The 20,548-nt window shown below is 45.8% G+C and overlaps 1 protein-coding gene across 9 annotated transcripts in view; it reads right to left on the bottom strand.

The window, feature by feature from the left end:
- Window positions 1-20,548, bottom strand: part of RIPOR2 (RHO family interacting cell polarization regulator 2) — a 218,420-nt gene that overhangs the window by 89,464 nt on the left and 108,408 nt on the right. Inside the window, exon 1 of one of the 9 annotated variants that reach the window (XM_072813857.1) lies at window positions 748-987. The exons of 4 other annotated variants lie outside the window; for them this stretch is intronic. The gene's annotated coding sequence lies outside the window, so the exon portion shown is untranslated. Of the gene's footprint in view, window positions 1-492; window positions 633-747; window positions 988-20,548 lie in introns of those variants that run through there. 4 more of the 9 variants (XM_072813856.1, XM_072813858.1, XM_072813860.1 and 1 more) reach the window with 4 other exon arrangements.

Here is a 20,548-nt window from a genome sequence, read left to right as displayed (position 1 = left end):
CTGTGAACGGACTTGCTCTCTCTGCCCCCCGCGCCCTGGGAGGAGGCGAGGAGGCCACAGCCTCTCGTGGTGACACGAGACCCCTCCCAAGGCACAGAAACTTGCGGGGTGCTCCCGTCCTTGGGTCCTTGGGTGCATCGTCCCTCCCCCCCCATCCTTACAGACACTGGCCGGCGTCCGCCCGCCTCTTCTCTCCATTGTCATCTCGCCCCCCGCCCCCCCACCTGCGTGGATTTCAGACACGCGGGGAAGAGGCTGGTTCACAGCCAAGTCTCCGGGCAAGGCGAGACCCTGGAGCCCAGGCTCCTGCCCTAGCGGGACCCGGCACCCGAGAACAATGCCGGAGGTCGCTGGGGGGACAGCAGGCCGCCGCCCCCCCCCCCCCCACGCCCGGGAGCACGGGTGGTCGCACCGGTGCGCGTGTGCCCCGGGGCCGCCCCGGGACCCCCGCTCCCCATCCCGCCCGGGCACGACCGACCGCGGGCTCCTCACCACGTCGCGCCCCGTCCCTCGGCGCTCCCGGGCGCCCCCCAGCTCACCGCCTGCACAAGTGCGTGTCCCTTTCGGCGCGGCAACTTGGCGGCCCTCCCCTGTGGGCACCCGCGCGGAGCCTCCGGGGCGCAGGACGCCGAGGGCGCGCGGCCCCACGGCTCCGAACCTGCAACCTCGCCCCCGCCCAGGACGCCCCTCACCCGGGCTGCAGGCGGAATCGGTAGCGAAACAAGGACGCACGGAAGGTGCACGTACCTAGAGACGAAGGCTCCTCGGCATGATAAGGGGACACTTGGGCTGTCCGGCGAGTACAAGCCTCCGTGCCCAGGCTGTTCCCGGCAGCCGGGCCCCGGCGTTGCAGACAGCCGAGCTCGGGGGGAGGGGACAGAGGCCGCGGGGCGCAGCAGGGTCCCCGCGCAGACCCCGGCCGCCCTCCGGAGTCCGCTCGCGGCAGCTGGGGGTGGGGGTGCAGCGGCAGGGCCGGCGGAGCCGAGGGGAGCGCGCGGGCGGGGGGGAGGCGGGGGGCGCGGCGCGGGGGCGGGGGGGGCTGCGGAGACAGCTGCCCGGCTCCCGAGGCTGCCTGTGCGCTCGGCCTCCAGCTGACCGCGGGCGCGCCCGGACCCTCGGCCCCAGCCGCGCCGCAGCTTCCGAGTTATCCGCGGAATTCGCGCTGGGGGTAGAGTGCCCTGGAGGGAGAGGCCAGGGGAGTCCACCAAGACGGGGGATTTGGAAGAGAGGCTCTGCCTTGGAAACCTTGCGCGGGGGCGGCGGCGGTGTGTGCGCGCATGTGTGCGTGCGTGTGTGTGTGTGTGTGTGTGTGTGCGAGTGTGTGTGCGCGCGCGCGCGTGTAGTTGGGGATGGGGTGAAATTCGTTGTTCAAGGCAAGAGTTGTGCTGGAAAGCACCCCTGGGGAGATCTGCTTTGTGCGGGCACTCCACTAGAGCCCGTTTGGGTGGACAGATCTCGGAATGATAGGGAGAAACGGTTGGGGTGTGTGTGTGTGTGTGTGTGTGTGTGTGTGTGTGTGTGTGGTTTTTTTGTTTGGTTTTGGTTTGGTTTTAGTGGATTTGAGCTATACAGAAAGCTCTTCTTTGGGAAAGTGTGGGTCTGTCTGACAACACATCCCATCAAGGGTCTTTTGGATGGACACTGTATGAGACTGGGAATCCTTAAGGACCCGCGGACAAGGTCTCTGTCACCTGCTTAGACAGAGAATGTCTGTCTGTCTGCTCTGCTTGGGTTTCCTAATCTATAAAGCCACCAAACTGAATAAACTGTGTATTTAGGATATGTTAAATAAAACGGTACTGTGAATATATCTTCCCACCCTCCACAATGATCCAGCTTGGGATTCTGTAACTGTGTGAGTGGACTGGTAAGAATTGATGAACTTGGACAATGACCCAAAGGGAACATTACAGGAGGCTGTGGCAACACGGGAACACCTGTATCCACTTGTGGCGGGGGACGGTCGGCATCCTCAGCCCCTGAATATGAACAGCTAAAAACATAGCCTGAACAACTAGTGAGTCACAACCCGCCTAAGGATACAACAGGAGCGGAGAGTGCTTTATGTGTTAGAAAGACCTCCCAGAGCAAGCCCCGGTCTCTGCTTGAGACCAGGAAGGGCAGCATGAGTGAGTGCCCTAACAGTCTGAGCCCCTGGTTTTTCAAGACAGCACCTCTCTTTGCCCTCCTTTTAATTTACAAAATTGTTTCTCAGTCTTCCCATGCAAGCATGCCTTTCAGAGGAGAAAATGTGTCAACCATATGATAGGAACATTCCAGGCTGCATGGCCAGTTATTCTTCATATGTTTTCAGTATTGGTATTCTTGTCAATTCGTCAGTCCCTGGTGAGGTTGGTTGGCTTGAGCCAGGCCTTGCTATGCTGAACACTACAGTTCATGGGCTGTCTTCTTATAACCTTGGCTTTGGAGCAGATACTTCATGAGTATGGGATCATTTATTCCTGAGTATAATTCTGCAGTCGGCGTTATTACTCCCATAATGGATGGGAAAACTGAGATTCAAGAGTGACAATGTAACTTGTCCATGGTGTTCTTTTGAACAGCTACATTTGTGACCATTTGCTACACAGGAATAGATAACCAATACAGAAAGCTTCCTCTTTTAGACTATAAATACATTGTGGTCACCCTCCTGCTTAAAACCCTGCATTCCCCATTTATTGGAGAATAAATCCAAACTTCATTTTAATGCTCCAAAGCCCTTCTGGCCTCTTGAGGACCCGCTTCCTCCTCTTTTTTTTTTTTTTTTAATTTTTATTTATTTATGATAGTCACACACACACACACACACACACAGAGAGAGAGAGAGGCAGAGACATAGGCAGAGACAGAAGCAGGCTCCATGCACGGGGAGCCCGACGTGCGATTCAATCCCGGGTCTCCAGGATCGCGCCCTGGGCCAAAGGCAGGCGCTAAACCGCTGCGCCACCCAGGGATCCCATTCCTCCTCTTACTAAGCTCTGACCACGGGGGCTTTCTTTCAATTCTGTAAACATGTGAAGAGAGGTCTTCCTTGGCCACCCTCACCATTGAGTATACCCTTCCCAAAAGTTATTCTTTTTCAAAACCCTACGTCTTTTAGAGCACTAATTGTAAATTGTAATGGTCTTTTTTTTTTTTTTTTTTTTTTTGCCTTTTTGCCTTTTTGCCTTTTTGCCTTTTTTGCTTGTTTCTTGTCTCTCTTTCCCTGGACCATGAGATCAGACAGGCAGAGACCTTTTCTGTCTTTAGATACTGTATCCCCAGCACAGGGCAAGGAGTAAGTATCTACCTACTGAGTGAAAGATGAATGAATCCCTCTGTGTGGTTCTAGAGCATTCTTTCTTACTTGATCCTTTTCTTCCCTTGTCAACCCCACCCCCAGCCATTATCCATCTGCATCGCCTTTGCCCATTTCCCAATATGGGAAATTCATCAAGACCCAGTTTAAATACTCTAGGCTATATCTGTTTTTCCCAGACCCCTTGCCCTGCTCTCCTCAGAACCGTTAGAACATCTTAAATCGGGATCCCTGGGTGGCACAGTGGTTTGGCGCCTGCCTTTGGCCCAGGGCGCGATCCTGGAGACCCCGGATCGAATCCCACGTCGGGCTCCCGGTGCATGAAGCCTGCTTCTCCCTCTGCCTCTCTCTCTCTCTCTCTCTCTGTGACTATCATAAATAAATAAAAAAAATTTAAAAAAAAAAAAAAGAACATCTTAAATCTGTTTACCTTACTCTGGAGAAGGAGACCTGGAGAGAAGCACAGATATGCAGTAGAAATTTTGGAAGAAAGGGGTAAAGAGCTACCGCAGATTAGCATCAGTGCAAGGAGGGCCATGTAGAAAAATCCTGGAGGGAGAAGCAGGGCCTAATAATCACCCTGGAGGATGGTAGACTTTCCATTTCCCACTGTATTAGCCTCGAGGGGCTGCTCTAAAGAATACCACAGACTGGGTAGCCTACGGAACAGACACTTATTTTCTCACAGTGCTGGGAGCTGGAAATCCAGGAACAACGTTCTGGCTGCCTTTGTTTCTGGTGAGGGCTCTCTTTCCAGCTTGGCTTGCCAGTGGCCTTCTTGCTACATCCTCACCCAGTGTTTCCCAGTGCACGTGCATAAGGAGAGGGAGTGAGCTCTCTGGTGGCAGCTCTCTTACAAGGACACTAATCCTAGGGCCTCCGGGCCCCACCCTCATGACCTCATTTAACCTTAATTGCTTCCCTACTCCAAATATAGCTGGACTGGGAGTGAGGGCTCTAACATATGAATTTGCAGAAATGCAAACATTTGTTTGCATCCCCAGCACCCACCTTCCCAATTCCACTGCCTTCTGGATGAGGAACGGGATCTGCTGTAGACCTCATCTGAATTTTATGGGAGGGAGGGTGGAGGATTTCATAAGGATCATAGATGATGCCTGGTGCTTTGCTTTACAGACACTGTCTCACCTAAGTCTACTACAATCCCTCTTTTCTTTTCTTCAAAGATTTTTATTTATTTGCAGAGATAGTGCGCAGGAGTAGAAGAAGGGGCAGAGGGAAAAGTAGACACCTCACTGAGCAGAAAGCCTGATGCAGGACTTGATCCCAGGACCCTGAGATCATGACCTGAGCCAAAGGCAGATGCTTAGCCAACTGAACCACCCAGATGCTCTACAATCCCTCTTTCGATTACTGTCCCCACTGGAAAGATAAGAAAACTGATGCTGTCATAGGTTGACAACGTAACGTGTTCATGATCACCGAGATGAAGCTGTTACTCAAAGTCAGAGATGATAAACATTTAAGGCTCTGTTTGCTATAGTACATTCCATTTCCTGGCCTCAGTTTCCCCCATTGGGTTTGGGATATCTTGCTGAGGCTTGGGTAGGAGTATGGGGGCAGGGGTGTGTGCACACAGTGCTGGAGGCCAGGGGACTGAGACAGGCAGGGAGTGGCTCCCAGGCTTCCTGTGAGCTTGCCTCAGTGTCTCAGCCTCAGGATTAAGCTCTAAACAGGAATGAGGTGGCAATGGTAAGTCAGCCAATCCTCCTTGAGCTTTTCCCTCAGGAAAGGAGCATGTAGGGGATACAAGGTGAATACCTAGCAGGGGCTCATTTCCCTCCCTGAACTGGCACCTGGCACAAGGACCCATCCGGAGTGACTTTCTAGACCTTGCCAGTCTCAATAGAGACCCTGCCCTGAGATCAGGTCCATGTACGAGTGAGGGATGGGGCAACACGGACCCCCATAACCAGGACACAATCCTTAGCAGCGTGTCTAGTCCCAATCCCAGAGCCCAGGGTTACACAACCAGAGTCAGCACTAGAACCAAGATCTCCAGGTGCTTAATCCAGAGGACTTCACACTGCTCCTCAAATTACTGCCCCTGCTGTTGTCACCCAAGTCTCCATCCTTGAGTGATTATTCCCCCCCCCCCCCCCCGTCACCTCGCTCTCTGTTATAATACCATGTCCTTCTTTCTAGGTCCCTACTATTGCCTAACCGGGTTTCTTCTTTCTCAAAATTTCCCTGGTCCAGGCATATGGAGACACCTTGGCTGAGCCCTTGTAACCTCATGCAGGGAAACAATGAGGCCCAGAGCCTGTCAGGCATGGGGCAGAGTGTGAGGTGGTAGGGGATGCAGAAGGTGCAGGTATTAGAGACAACTCTGCTGGTTGTGAGATTTTATGTCACCGAGTGGGAAGACATGGTTCTCCCAAAGAAGAAAGAGTGTAATACAAGTCCCCCTGACCCTCCTCCCCAGATTCCAGTCTTAGTTGAAAACACTCCAAGGTAGCGACGTTATTACAACCAAGAGCAGGAGACACAGAGGAAAACATGAAAGTCATGTAACTCATCTCACAGAGCCTGGCATGAGAACAGCCGTACATAACCGAGGTGGGTTTTAAGAAAGAGGAAGTACTATGGGTGCTGTGGGAACTGTGATTATTTCTGGTTCCATATAACAGGGTGTTTGAACCTCAGCAGCACTGAAGATGCTCTCTTTCAGTAACAGAATTTTATCCGGCTTTTCTTGCATGGGGATTTATTTAAGCCTGTTTGGGGTTGGCATTGGCCAAGTCAGCCCGCTTGTTCTTTCTGTAGGAGTAGAAGAAGGGGCAATTGATCCTAGTAAATATGCAGTTCCTTAGTGGCAAACAGAAGAGCATCCAAAATGCAACCCATTTATTTTTCTGATTTAGATTTCTTCTATTTAAAGATTTAAATATTTAATACAGACCTTGGAACGTGCCTGAAGACCCACTGCTGTCACAAAGCAGAACTGATGGAAGGTCTCAGATTTGCTTAGATCTAGTGACCCCTATTCATTTATGTTTCTATATATTCCTTCTGCCCATGATGCTAGCACATTCTGGCTTCTACTCTTGGTCTAGTGGACTAGTCCTAGGGGTGGCCAGATACAACTGAGATCTAATCTCTTTTCCTAACTATGATGCTTAATATCCATATGGATACCAGATCTAACATCCTGATTTTGAAATTCCTTCTGTACTCTTATGACCTTCCTCTATAGGCATTCGGCCACCCAAGTGCACGGCCAGACCATGGCTTGGAATGCGGCCAGCTCTAAGATTCTTGAACCCTTTCCTTGTACTGTAACTCTTTATCCTCCACCTTGCTTACATCTGCTGAATTCTTTCTTCCCTTTGCTGCTCTGACCAATCTTTCTCTATTTCTTCTTATTTTTAATTTTCTGACTTATGAAGCGCAAGAGGATCACTCAGAGAAGGAGTTTACAATGCAGACCTTTTTTTTTTTTTTTTTTAAGATTTTGTTTATTTATTCATGGGAGACACACAGAGAGAGGCAGAGACATAGGCAGAGGGAGCCTGATGTGGGACTCGATCCCAGGACAGGATCATGACCTGAGCCAAAGGCTCAGGACACTGAGCCACCCAGGTGTCCCTAAAATGCAGATCTTGAGTCACCTTTTCTGCCACTCTAAGTCAGTCATTTTAACAAGCACGCTGACAGTTCTGGCACATTTGTCTCAGAAGGTACTTTGGGAAACGCTGGTCTAGATATCATCCAAAGAGGTGCCCAGCCCACTTGGCACTCCAATGCTGCTCCATAAGCCTTTTCAGCACACCCCAGCACCTGCACTTCTGGCTCTAGGTTTAGCTCTTTTGGCTACACTCAGTGTCCAAGGAACAGCCCTGTACACAGTCTCTGATTTGCAGACACTTGGGTTCTATTTTGGTTCTGCCAATAGAAAACTCAGGGCAAATCTCTACCTTTGAAATCTGTGTCCTCACCTGTCAAATGAAGGGTTTGGACAACTTGATTGCCAAGCGTCCTTTGACTCTGACATTTGACAATTCCTGCCTCCACCGTTTTGTTCAGGCCATTATCACTGCCTGGAAATTCTCTGCTGAGAATTGCCCATTGCTTTTTCTCTGACCTCTGATGTTGGTCTCTAGAAACTCTGCACAGCCAATGAAGCTCTGGTCAAACACTAACTCTTTCATGATGCCTTCCTTGGCCTGCCATGCTCTCCCTGCACTCTCCTATAACTGCCATGTCTCCCTAAGTACAGACCCAGTCCCGTAATTTCCTTCTGTCACAGATACTTGGTATACTTCTCCTCATTAGTGTATATGTTCCTTGATATCAGAAACTATGCTTAGTGCCACTGACAGTAATGGAAGTTTTATATTAAAGAGTGTAGAGGATAGTCTGCAAATATTGGCTAAATGAGGAATGAGAGCATATCACGTGCCCTGCTGGCTTCTGCCATCTTTTCCCCTGGAAAAAGAGCATAACATGCCTGCATTGATTGACATCAGAGCTGTATGTACAGAAGTATGTTTCAACTTGACAGATGACAGCTGGGTCCTGCTTACTGCTTGCTGAGCTGCTGAGAGCAAGACCTCATTTTCCTTTGCCTGTGCCTGGTGCTGATGATAAGGTTCTCAAGGGAGTAGACATCTCAGGCTGTGGCTTCCTCACCATTGTCACACTATCTGCTTGCACAATGGGAAATGTGTTTGGCCAACACACTTAGCATTTTAGCGTGTCCCAGGAATGAATGTCTCAGGGATGCTGAAATCAGGCCTATCTACTTGAACAAATGATCCCCGTCCTAAACCCCACCTCCACCCCCACTTCCAGTTTCTACACTGAGGGACCTGGAAGACTACATGGGTAAAAGATAGTCCGCAAGAGGTTCAAAGCTGGCAGGAAACAAAATATGCCTTAAACGCTGCCAACAATCTCCATCTATTCAGAAACTTGAGATTGGATTGCTCATACATTATTATTACACTACAGGGAGAGGTCATTTTCTGTACTATCGTTTGGAGCAGCAGTTCCCAATTTTTTGGTCTCAAGACCTATGACACAATAACATAATCTAGACTAGCTATTTGATTTTTCATGTAACAGGTACATGTGAGATATATATATATATGTGTATATATATATCTCACATAATCTAGACTGAACTCTTTTACACTTAAAAAAATTATTAAGGACCTTTGGGAGTATACTCCCAGACACCCCCTTTTGGAACTGATAAAAGAGTGTTGGGAAGCCTCCGAGGTCCTTAGGCCACATGCTGGGAAGTTCTGACCTACTCTGATAAACCCGCAGAATGTTAACTTTGCAAATCCCTATAGCTTATGAACCTTTAAGGCTGAAGGTAAATGGCATAAGTTTAATTCACAAAATATTATTGCAGATGCTAAAATAACTATAGATTTTAAAATGACCATAGGGACTCCAGGGTGGCTCAGTGGTTGAACACCTGTCTTCAGCTCAGGTGAAGGGATCAGAGTCCTGGGATCATCTCCCATAACCCCCACCCCCACTCTCCCGGGAGCCTACTTCTCCCTCTGCCTGTGTCTCTTATGAATAAATAAATAAAATCTTTTAAAAAATTAAAATACAATCATTAAAAATGATTGTAGAAGTAACTGGAAACAGGATATATGTGTAAATACAATGCTTGGTACTTGATAGATTATAAATTGACTTTGGCTTTATAGTAAATCCATTCCCTTTCCCTCATCAACAGCAGACACATGAAAGAAGAGATTTGTCTGTAGGAATCTCCAAGGTGACTTATTTATACTGTGTCCCCAGGCCTGATGCAGTCCCTGGCTAGCAGGCTAGTCTGCATGACCCCTCCTGTCCATCCTCCAGCTTCCTGTCTCTGTCCTCTGCCCCTGGGGCTACGCTGCCCTGTGATGCCTGGTGGGGTTTTGCCAGTGGGAGCCCAAACAGGGCACAGGTAAAAGGGAAGGGAATGAGGCGAGGATATCCATTCCTCGGTCTGCCCTGGGAGGTCATGCTGGGCTTGCTACATCCCCTTTTAAAAGATAACAGCTTCCCTGTGGTAGCCCTCTGTGCCTCCATCCTGTCGGTTCTAACAACCTCTTTCTCTTCCATCTTCTGGATCCCAGAGTGACCCCACAGAGCCAGGCCCTCTGGCTCTCCTATACTCCACCTACACCTTTGTAAGCCATCTCTTTGTACAGAAAGCTCCCTTGAATTATTCTATGTGGAGGGAGCCATCAGTTTCCTGATAATACTTGATCAATACACATTAATAGCCACCCATTGATTATTGAAAAAATGCAAAATCTGCTTCTCTTCAGTCATTCATATTTTAAAACTCTTCTTTAGGTAACTCTTCACTGTTTTTGTTTTTTTTCTCTCTCTTTTAAAAGATTTTATGTATTTATTTATTTTAGAGAGGGAGCGAGCAGGGAGGAGCAGAGGGAGAGGGAGAGAATCCCCAGCAGACTGCCACTGAGTGCAGAGCCTGATGTGACGCTCAAACTCATGACCCTGAGATCAGGGCCCCGAGCCAAAACCAAAAGTTGGAAGCCTAACCAGCTGAACCCCCCAGATGCCCCTGCTTCTCTTTCTATTTTAGACCAGGGCCATTGTTGCACACAATCCAGCTCTATCCCTTTCCTTCTTACGTCCTCCTGATTACACCGTCTTCCCAAACATCAGTCCCTGCCTAATTCAAAAGATCGAGACTATTAAATTCAGGAGGTGACTTTAGAAGGTATCCCAGGCCCAGAAGCCACATTACTGAACACTTTGTGGCTGGTTGTGAAGCCTCACCATCTTCATGGATGTTATGTTGGAGTCCAATTCAGTCTGAAACAGGAGTCTGCGAGGTGAAGTGATCTGTCACTACTAATCAAGTGAGGCTAGAAGTGAGAGCGAGCTGCAGAGCTCAGTGACAGCTCCATGCACAGGAGGATACCCTGGAACTGGGCGTGGGCTCCTGGGGCTGAGCCCTTCCCTGTGTAGCTGCTGGGGTCCCACTCTGGTGTGGGGACCAGCTGCAGGGCGGGCAGGCTCATGGCCCCTCCCCGAGGCCTGGAAACCACGAGCTACCCTCCTAGTTTCAGGGTCTGGGCCTTTCTTCCTAAATCCCCACTTCACAGCCTCCACCCCCAACTCCACAGACATTTTATGCAAAATCGGTACACTGGAGACAACATCCCTCTTGCTCCCCACTCCCCACCCCTTTTGCTTGGCAGAGGAGACAGTGGAAATCTGATTCCCCAGGCACAGCTTGCTCAACCCACAAAGCCTTCTTTGGTAGTGTGGCACCAGGCCTAGCCCCGTTTCCCGATGTTCCCTCTCTGCTCTCACGTAGTCCATGAGAGGACTCTGGCAGCTTTGGGCGGGAGCTGTGACAATGGGACAGGACGCTGTCACCCTCCATAATTAGCCAGGCAGTGAGGCTGTTGTAATATCCCTGGTTGATGGTGCTCTTGAACCTAATAAATTATTCACGCCACCGAAGTGTAATTGGCTGTCACATTCGAAATAGGTCATTCACACTCAGGCTGCTGGAGGTGAAGACTTCACAGCAACGGTAGCAAATCCACGTGCTTTGGTTTAAGCAAATCTCCAGAGAAAGTGGCTGCTCCAAGCAATCTCCCATTAAATAGCTTTCATCGGATCCTGCTTATGTTTTCATTAGCGGCAGCAGGCCGAGGCTGGAACAGCTGTCTGCTGGCAGGCTTCCATGTGGGGGTGGGGGTGGGGGGTTGGAAGGCTTTGTTCAGCCTCTTCCATCACTGACCCTTCCTCTACGAGTCTCAAAGGGCTCCCTGAGGAAGAAAAATGTGAACATCTGCTCTCGTTTGTTCTTTGCACCCAAGACAGTGGCCAAGTCAGTATGAGGACGGAACCACTGGGCACCGGCAGGTTTTAGAAGCGTGAGTGTACACAGGCTTCTCTGAGAAGTGCCTCTCAGCCCTGGGCACCACGTTCAAAGAGGAATTCAAGGTCAACAGCTGTGGCCGCGTGCCCCTGCGTTTCACATCCTAATCCACAGACGTTCGGCCCTCTTCACTGCTCAGAATACACTTGCCCTCTTGTCGGCAAAGATGTATTATTCAACTCAAGTGCCTGCTGGAATACAAATATTTGACTGGCTATTTTAGTGTTTGGAGAGTTACGTGTTAATATGTTCTTTTAATGGGTTTTGAGGATACCCAAGATTATCTTACAGGAGGAAGAGCAGTTTTCCCCAGGATTAGAATAAAGAAAAGTGGTTGAAGACATAGCTTGAGGGATTTGTGTTAAAATAAAAGTGAATGAGCTGATTGCTAGCTCTTGATGTTAAATGGATGTGGAACAGAAAAGCTGATAAATCTACTTGGGGAAGGGAAAGATGGGAAGCAGTTTAGCAAGTGGACTGACCCCTTGCCTGCCTTCTGTTAGGAAGATAAATCGAAAACCTCTGTAGGTCTCTTCCAGTGGAGATTCTATGAGTGTACAGCCTTGGAGCCAAAGGGCAAGAAATGCAAGAATTTTTACTTGGTGAGCATAGCACCCAATGCAAGAGGCGACGTGAAGATGGAGAGCCATGGATGCTCTTCCACGACTATCAGATTTATCACAATGGTTCTGCCAAAGATATCAAGCTCTCTTCTTCAAATGGGCACCTACAAGAAGCCTGCCCTGCTCATCCAGTCCTTCCCCTCTGCTCTTTCTCTTGATCTCCCTTTAGTGTTCATAAACACTAGGGAACAGCTCACATAAGTCATACAGCCCAGTCTCCATCAGCTAGTGATGAATCTATGAGCAATTTTCACTTGTGTACATGCTGCTCGATCATCAACTGTTGCCACAGATGTTTCCTAAGTGCCCACTGTTGTGCGTGCTTGGAATGGGACTCCATGAAGTCAGCCACTGTGTATATCTAGACTGTAAACAGAACTGTCCCAAACTGGACTCCTGATTACCCATCATGGCCATACTCGGCCCCACCTCCAAGCCCTCTCCTCCAGTAGCCCTCCACATCTCAGAAAAGAACCACATCGTCCTTCCAGATGCTTAGGCCAAAGGCTTGGAGTTATCCTTGGCAATTCCTCCCTACCCTTACTTCCAGAATTACTCAGTGTCAGGCCTAGGAAGGGCCTCATCAGCTCCTCCTGGAATATGGCAAGTCCCCCAAGTGGCCTCCTGGCCTTTGTGCTCCACACCCTCATCTTCACTTTCAAGACAGCAGTCAGAAGGATCCTTTAGAAAGGCAAATCAGATTATGTCACTGTGCTCCACACCTACCAGGGTCTTCCCATCTCCCATAGAGCAGAAACTCAAATCTTTCCAATGGCCTGTAAGGCTTTATAAGAGCTGGACCTCCCCCGAAACCTCTCAGATCTCATCTTCCCCTGCTCTCTGTTTGCACACACTGTGCTACAGCCACACAGGCCTCTGGCTCTTCCTGGAACATTCTTCCCCAGGAATCCAGGTCAGATCTACAGTTTCACCAAGCATTTGGGTATTTATCAGCAAAGCCTTCCCTGGCCATTGTGCCCTATCTTTCTCACCCTGCGCTTAAATTTTCTCCATAATACTTCTTTCCATCTGACACATCTTATTCTTACTTTGTCTACTTTCTATACCCCTCCACTGCAATATAACTTCACAAGGGGAGGGGCTTTGTCATAGTCACTACTCATCCCAGGGGCTGCATAGAACCAAAGCTAGCACATGGTAGACATTCATTAAGTATTCTTTTTCTTTTTTTTCTTAAGATTTTATTTATTTACTTGAGAGAGAGCAAGAGAGCAAGAGCAAAAGCAGGCAGAGGGAGAGGGAGAAGCAGGCTCCCCAATGAGTAGGGATCTCAATATAGTGCAGGGTTTGATCCCAGGACCCTGGGATCATGATCTGAGCTGGAGGTAGAAGCTTAACCGAGTGAGCCACCCAGGAGATCCCAATAAGTATTCTTTAAATGAATGATAAAGTAAATCCTATATCCCTAAATAGTTCATAAGCTTCTGAGGTGGCTGCCTCTTCTGATTATGCTACTCCTTTCTAGAGGAGCTGCAATAGGTGCTCATCTCAAAACATTTATGCAGAGATTCTAAAAACTGATTCCCAACCAGGCATAAATTGGTAAGAATTCCCATACCTAACTCTTACACATCCTGTTATGAAGAACACAGTCTTTCTAAGACTATCAGAAACACCCAGCCATGGTCAGCATGAGCTCCCTGGAGCCACTTCTTTCTCTCCTGGAAATTCAGTTCCCTACTGTTACATTTATGTGGTTCAAGAAAAAGCAACTCTTCTGCAGACTTTCAGCAATGGCCTGGTACTTCTTGTTTTGTGTTTGTTTGTTTGAGTGTAGCTATTCCTAGCTCTTTTTTAAAAAAAAAAAAACGTGAAGATATATGTATATGTCGTAAAATACACATACGATTTACCATCTTCATAATTCTTAAGTATATAGTTCAGTAGTGTTAAATATATTCATGCTGTTCTGTCCCAAATCTCCAGAGCTTTTTCATCTTGCAAAACTGAAACTCTCTACCCTTAAACAACAGCTCCTATTTCCTCCTCTTCCCAACCCTCAGCAACCACCCTTCTGTTTTCTGTTTCCATAATCTGAGTACTTTAGATACTTCATAATAGTATTTTAGATACTTCATACTTTTTATTTGTTTTTTGTAACTGGCTTCTTCCAGTGAGTTTAATGACCACAGATTTCCCCCATGTTATAGCAAGTGTCAGAATTTCCTTCCTTTTTATGGCTGAATAATATTCCAATCATAGGTATGGACCACATTTTGCTTGCGCATTTAGCCATTGATGGGTTGCTTGCCTCTTTTGACTATTGTGAATAATGCTGCTATAAGCCTGGGTGTACAAATATCTCTTCAAGACCCTGATTTCAATTCTTTCGAGTATATACCCAGATGTGGAATTTCTGGATCATATGGCAGTGATATTTTTAACTTTTTGAGGAACTGTCATAATGTTTTCCATAGCAGCTGCACCATTTTACATTCTCACCAATCATGGACAATGTTTCTCTGACTCTTCTTAACAACAAGATATTTTCCCCTCCAGAAAGTTAAAACTACTCAAAGATTCCCAATAGAGCTAAACATTCCTGCTATTTCTAATGCTTGGCAACCAGGAGCCAAGTGGCCCCCACTAAATGTGCATAATTGTGTGCAGCAGTGCCTTTCACTCATTCCTTCATGCCTGTTTTGAAAAAGGCTTCCTTGCCCTTGAATTAACATGCAGGCTAAGTGGACACACAGTAGCCTGCATTACAGACAAAGGGCAGTGGGAAAGAGCCAGCTCTGTTTTGGGCATGATCTAAGCTCTGCTAATCCCAAGCAATCTCATGCAAAAGTAATGTATTTCCATTTGTGGTTTCTTTAGATGATTCCCCCTAAAGCCTGGCACCATCACCCCATGGTGAATCGGGGGACTTGGGGTGATATGTGTGGAAGAGCCAAGAAGAGGACTGGAGTCATGCTCACATGTCAGTGGTTCCTTACCAGGAGTTTCCAAGGGCCTCGGACCTGGCACACATGTGAACCAAAATTGTCAATGGGAAGGAAAATCCCTTGAGGTGATGAAGAGGTGTAGGTGGAAAGGACTCTGGACACTACCCTTCCCTTGTGCTTTCTTTTACCTCCTTCATTGGTGGGCTGGGAGAACACGTCCCTAGTCTCACTGTGTCTCCCCACTAAGTGATGTTGTCTTCTCTCCTCCCCAACCCAGGGCACTCTGTCTTTGGTTTTGCTTGGACTGCAGATTTTTCACCATCCTTCCAGTTGGTATTACAGAGCAGTGTCATATGGTGACATGTATTCTCTTAAAAAGAATATTTAAAAAAACAATAAGGGGATAAATCTCCTCTTAAGTGGGGATTTAAAAATAAGACCCTCCCAGCAGATGTGAAAAGGGGAAGAGCTGGAGACACGAAACTCTCAATGGCCTCAAGAGGCAAAATGATTTGGAATTTGATAAAGTAGGCCAGGGGTCAGCAGACTTTTTCTATAAAAAGCCAGATAGCAAATATTTTAGGCTTTGTGAACCAAGAGGCAAAAACAAGGAAATTATATAAATACTTCCATATCATGAGAGAAAATAAAATTTCACATATTTTTATTGACAAAATTCAAAATATAATTGGGCACTTTCTCCTTTTTTGGTAATGCTGGCCTGCTTAGGAGAAGAATGGAATTCTTTTTCTTTGGGCTAACATTTTGCATAATTGAAGTCAAGGTTTACTTTTCTCCATCATTAAATCAATTGCAAATGTTCATCTGTAAAGACCATTCTTACCTTTCAGGCTGTGAACAAAAACAGGCAGTGGGCTGAGATTGGCCCTGGGGCCATGGTTTGCCAACTCCTGACTAGGTCAAGAGGGGGCAGAGAGCCACTGACTCACTATATGCCATTCTCAGCAGCGCCCAGTAGGTTGTAAGGCATAGGCACCTGTCTTTTTGGAGTATCATCCATGTTAAGAGGAGACGCTAGGGTTTTTTCCATCCTCTGCTCTGTAGCTTGCGTTGTAAATAACCAGAGGTTATGTTGTCTTTTCTCAGACAGAGGGCAATGCTCCTGACCCACGATCAGCTGTGTCTCCAGGAGTGGGGAGGATTTGGTTGATCCATTGCTAGTGAACCCTGCTACAGCTGGTACAATTTCTGACCTACCGGACCAGTTTTGTGCACTGGTCATAACTTTCATGGAGCTCCAACAAAATTTGTTGATTAGTTCATAGCAGGTTGATCCTATTAACTTGTTCTCTGCCCCATGCAGAAATATTATTAAGCAGCTGAGCTAATATTTGTCCTCATGTACATGCGTGTGCACATTAGTATATTTACAAACAAATAAAAAATTGTGGTGATCACCACAATTTCATCCAGTAGGTTTTATCATCGAAAATATTTTAAACAACAATGGAAGTAAAAACCATCAAAATACTACGAGAGGGGATATTTTTAGAAGCTTCATTTAAATCTTAATTGTTATCCTTAAATACTGTAACTTGTATATGATTCAAATTTCAATGGGTGTTATCTTTAAATTAGAATTTTTTTTAAAGACTTTATTCACCTATTCATGAGAGACAGAGAGAGAGAGAGAGAGAGAGAGAGAGAAGCAGAGACACAGGCAGAGGGAGAAGCAGGCTCCATGCAGAAAGCCTGACGTGGGACTCGATCCCGGGTCTCCAGGATCATGCCCTGGGCCGAACGCAGGTGCTAAACTGTTGAGCCACCCAGGGATCCCATAAATTAGAAATGTTTTAACAAATATAGAAAGCCTAGACTTTCTCAGATTATTGAGATGGGGAGGCAGCAACTGTAGTATGTTTATTGCAAGCAAATATTTACCCAGGAAATAGGGACTGTATGTCATTAAAGATACTGTTAGAGATATGATTCCTGACCTCCAGAATTTCAGACCAAGGCCAGGGGACTCTCTCCACAAGAAAAGTGCCCTGGCATGTATTACTGTTTAATACTCAGATAATTTTCAGAGGGAGACCAGATTGGCTAACAATAAAATATGGGTAGAAAATCACACACCTATTTTGTGCCAAATGATGGGGTTATTCTGAGCTCTCCTTTGGTCACATAGTGGAGATCAGATAGCAGCCAGGCTTGTTTATTCATGAGCCAGATGCACCTTTATATTCCCAGGAAAGCATTTGAAATGAGCAATCTAAATAACTCTGCTCTCCTCAGCTTGTGTCTTTGTTGATCACAGGCCAAGAGTAGGAGAGAGGAATTATATAGACTTGGGAGACTGGGGCAGCTGAGAAAATCAGTTCCATAATAACTGACATTTACATAATAGGCCCTTAATGGTTTTTCATTACCTCATACATTATCTCTTTAACTGCACAGCAATTTTCTCAGGAGGTGACCACCACCACCACCATGACTACCATCATCATCACCAAGACCATGGCAACCACCACCATAACCACCATAATCATCACTACCACTATGACCACCATTATTATCATCATCACTGCTACCATGACCACTATCACCACCAGATGACACCATCATCATCACTATCACCATTGCCATCACCATCACCACCCCAAAATCATTATCACCATAATTATCATCACCCCCATCCCCACCCCCATGGAAGAAGGAAAATGAAGCTTCTGAAGGGTTAGGTAACTTTCCTAACATCAAGATACTAGTAAATTGAAATAGGTCTGTTTTGAGTCTGAATATTTTGCTTTCTTATGCTACCTTTCCTCAGTTTGGAAGTCTGAATGGTAACTATCAAAGATTTAGAAACAATGGTGGCTCTAGAGTTTTTCTAAGGAAAGTATTATAGCAACATGGTCAGAAAAGGGGTTTGGCTCTCTGCTAGAAGATGTTTGCAAAGCAAGATATAACTTTATATACAGAGTGTAAATCATTTGAAATAGCTATGTTTTCTGAAAAAGCTTTTTATTAAGATTTAAAATTCTAACCTATGTTTCAGTTTTTAGGGATACTAATGGAGATTAATTGGGGGCTGAAGCATGTCCCACCTCAAAGACATCCTTAGTACCCCTCAGTATGTAAACCAGAAGTTGAAGAAGAGTGTGTTTTTCCAAATATTTCAGTCATATCATTAATCTGAAAGTAGGTAAAAGTGCCTTCCACCAATTATATCTGCATATTTGATTCTCTGACATACTTTTCTTCACATACCATTTAATCAGTTTGTTGTGCTGATATAAATAGGAAAAAAAATCCCACCGTAGAAAATATTTTCATATTTGCTCCTTCTCAGAGTTTCCTAAATGGCAATTTATAGAAGAAAAAAATCTATTCAACCCCTCAGCCAGCTGACTCCATTAGTGATCTGAAAGACAAGGTACTTTCTTCCTGTTTCTTTGCTGGTTGCATCTTACTTTGAATGGATGGTTTCATATGAAATCTGAAGCCAGGGGGAGGAGGGTCCAGCTGGTTTTCCCTGTTTGCTGTTTGGTATAATATAAATATTTAAATTTTTAACCCCTAGTGATCCAAAGACTAAGAAGGAAAACATTGCAATGAAAAAGACAGCACCATAATCTCATCACTTTTCAGAAGGCAACAATTCTTTCTTCTCTTTCTTTTACTTAAAAATTTTTCCTAGGGCTATGCCTCATTATACAGCTGAAGATGACATACCAGATCTTTTTCTCTGTTTGTCAGGTTATCTATTACTGACAATCTTTACAAAGTTGACACAGTGGTTTTTTTTCTCTCTCAAATTGTTTCCATCATTGATCTTTACAGGTCTTCTGCCTGAAGCATTTATTTGTACAGTGAGGTAAAGCACAAAAAAGTGTAAGATGTGGAAAGTCCACGTGAGAGTGATGGTACTATAAATTATTATTAATTTGCCTTCTGGAGTAAAACTAACCATTATACTCGCCCTTTGCTATCCTAGTGTAGGTCAAAATCTTCCTCTTAAAAATATCTAAAAATGATCAAGTAGATTGTTCTTTCTGGAAGGGAAATTCTAGATGCCCAATGAGATACATTCTGTCTACACAGCACAAAGTGGTTTTTCAGCTTTAATGACCTGGTGTGTCTACCAATGAGGATCAAACACTCTAGATTATCATCAGATCCCTCCCTCATTCCAGGGTGGACACATACTATAGAATCATCACCCTCCCAGTCAGCCAGGTTCATCCACATCTCAGGCTCCCCAGAAGCCAGCCCCCAGGATAGTGTAGAACATACTGAGTGTGTCCAATATCCCACTAGCACTGGGGTGCCTGGGTGGCTCAGTCGGTTAAGCATCTTCCTTCGAGTCAGGTCATGATCTCAGGGTCACAGGATTTTGAGCACCACATTGGGCTCCCTGCTCAGCAAGGAGTCTGCTTCTCCCTCTCCCTCTGTGCTGTCTCTTAAATAAATAAAATCTTAAAAAAAAAAAAAAACCATCCTACCAGCACCTGCATTTTTGGTTTCACTTTCTTTTCTCCATTTTACTTGCTAGGACCAGTCACTATGTTTTTTTTTTCCTTCTTCTCTAACTCTTTATCCTTCTGGTAGTTGAAATAGTCATTTCAATTTGACTCAGCCACTACCTTTTCCTTCTCTAAAACCTCTTCTGAAAGCTACTAAATCACAAACATCTTTGTTCAACATCACAGCTGTTTGGCAAACAATCAATAGGCAAAATTTAGCCATCCAAAAATAAATTGAATAAGCTGACGCTTGCCAAGCACAATAAACCATGTGAGGGAGAGTTAACTGGAGAAACCACATCTCTGATACATATGCTGACTTGAGTAAGTGTAGGGACTTCCATCAAGGAGGGAGGGCAATTCTATCACATTTTGTTTCTCTATTTTGGTCATAACAATTACACATTTCTTCTACTTAAAAACTTTTTTTTTTTTTTTTTTTTTTTTTGCCACACATACAGTGGGCACGGTTATACTTTTAGTCCTCATGTCCTATGAAAGATATACTTGAGTGTGTCTTATACTATTCCTAAAAAGACTTGGCTGGCAGCTCATAAAGATATTAGATAAGCATTTAAAATGTTTTATTTGTTAGTGGGCCCCTTTGGCTTTGGCCTGATCTAAATAGGTCACTCTGAGGTTACACTCGCAGGCTATTAACTGGGGGGGTGGGGGGGTGGGGGGTGGACTCGTAGTTAAAACAGCCTACATAGCTTTAGTGCAATATGCTATTTTAGTTTATGCCCCTGAAATGACACCATCTTTTTGGCACCAGTCAAAGAAAGCTTCCTAGATATCTATGGGAAGGGAATGTTTTGCAATAATCCAAGACATAGGTCGCAGAGGCATGAATTACTGTGGGGAGGTCTGTGTCTGCTCCATAACCTGTGACAAATAAAATAGAGAAAACAACTTTCAAGTAAAGCATTTATCCAGGACTCCAAAGGTTGAAACCTGATCTAAGCAATCTTGGCAAATCACGAAAGCAGAGTGACCAATTGTTTTCAACTCAGGAAACTAGGGCAACCTTTTCCTGTCCATTTTCCAATCCTATTACTTGGGTCTACTTGAGAACTCTAGATATAGATTTTTGGAGAAAGGTTCAACATAGCTAATTATATTTATATGATATATACATATTACATAAATTATTATACCAATTATTATATTTATATGATATGAGTGTGGCATAGTCAAATAAAAAGCTCCAACCTAACCAAGATGCATATTTTTTATTTTATTTATTTATTTGAGAGTGAGCATGAATGGCGGGAGGGGCAGAGGGATAAGCAGACTCTCTGCTGAGTGTAGAGCCTGATTTAGGCTTGACC

Source organism: Canis lupus, chromosome 37 (assembly GCF_048164855.1).
Source record: "Canis lupus baileyi chromosome 37, mCanLup2.hap1, whole genome shotgun sequence".
NCBI classification, from domain to species: domain Eukaryota; kingdom Metazoa; phylum Chordata; class Mammalia; order Carnivora; family Canidae; genus Canis; species Canis lupus.
Note: the sequence above shows the minus strand (reverse complement) of the source record. Positions and strands in the feature narration are given on the sequence as shown.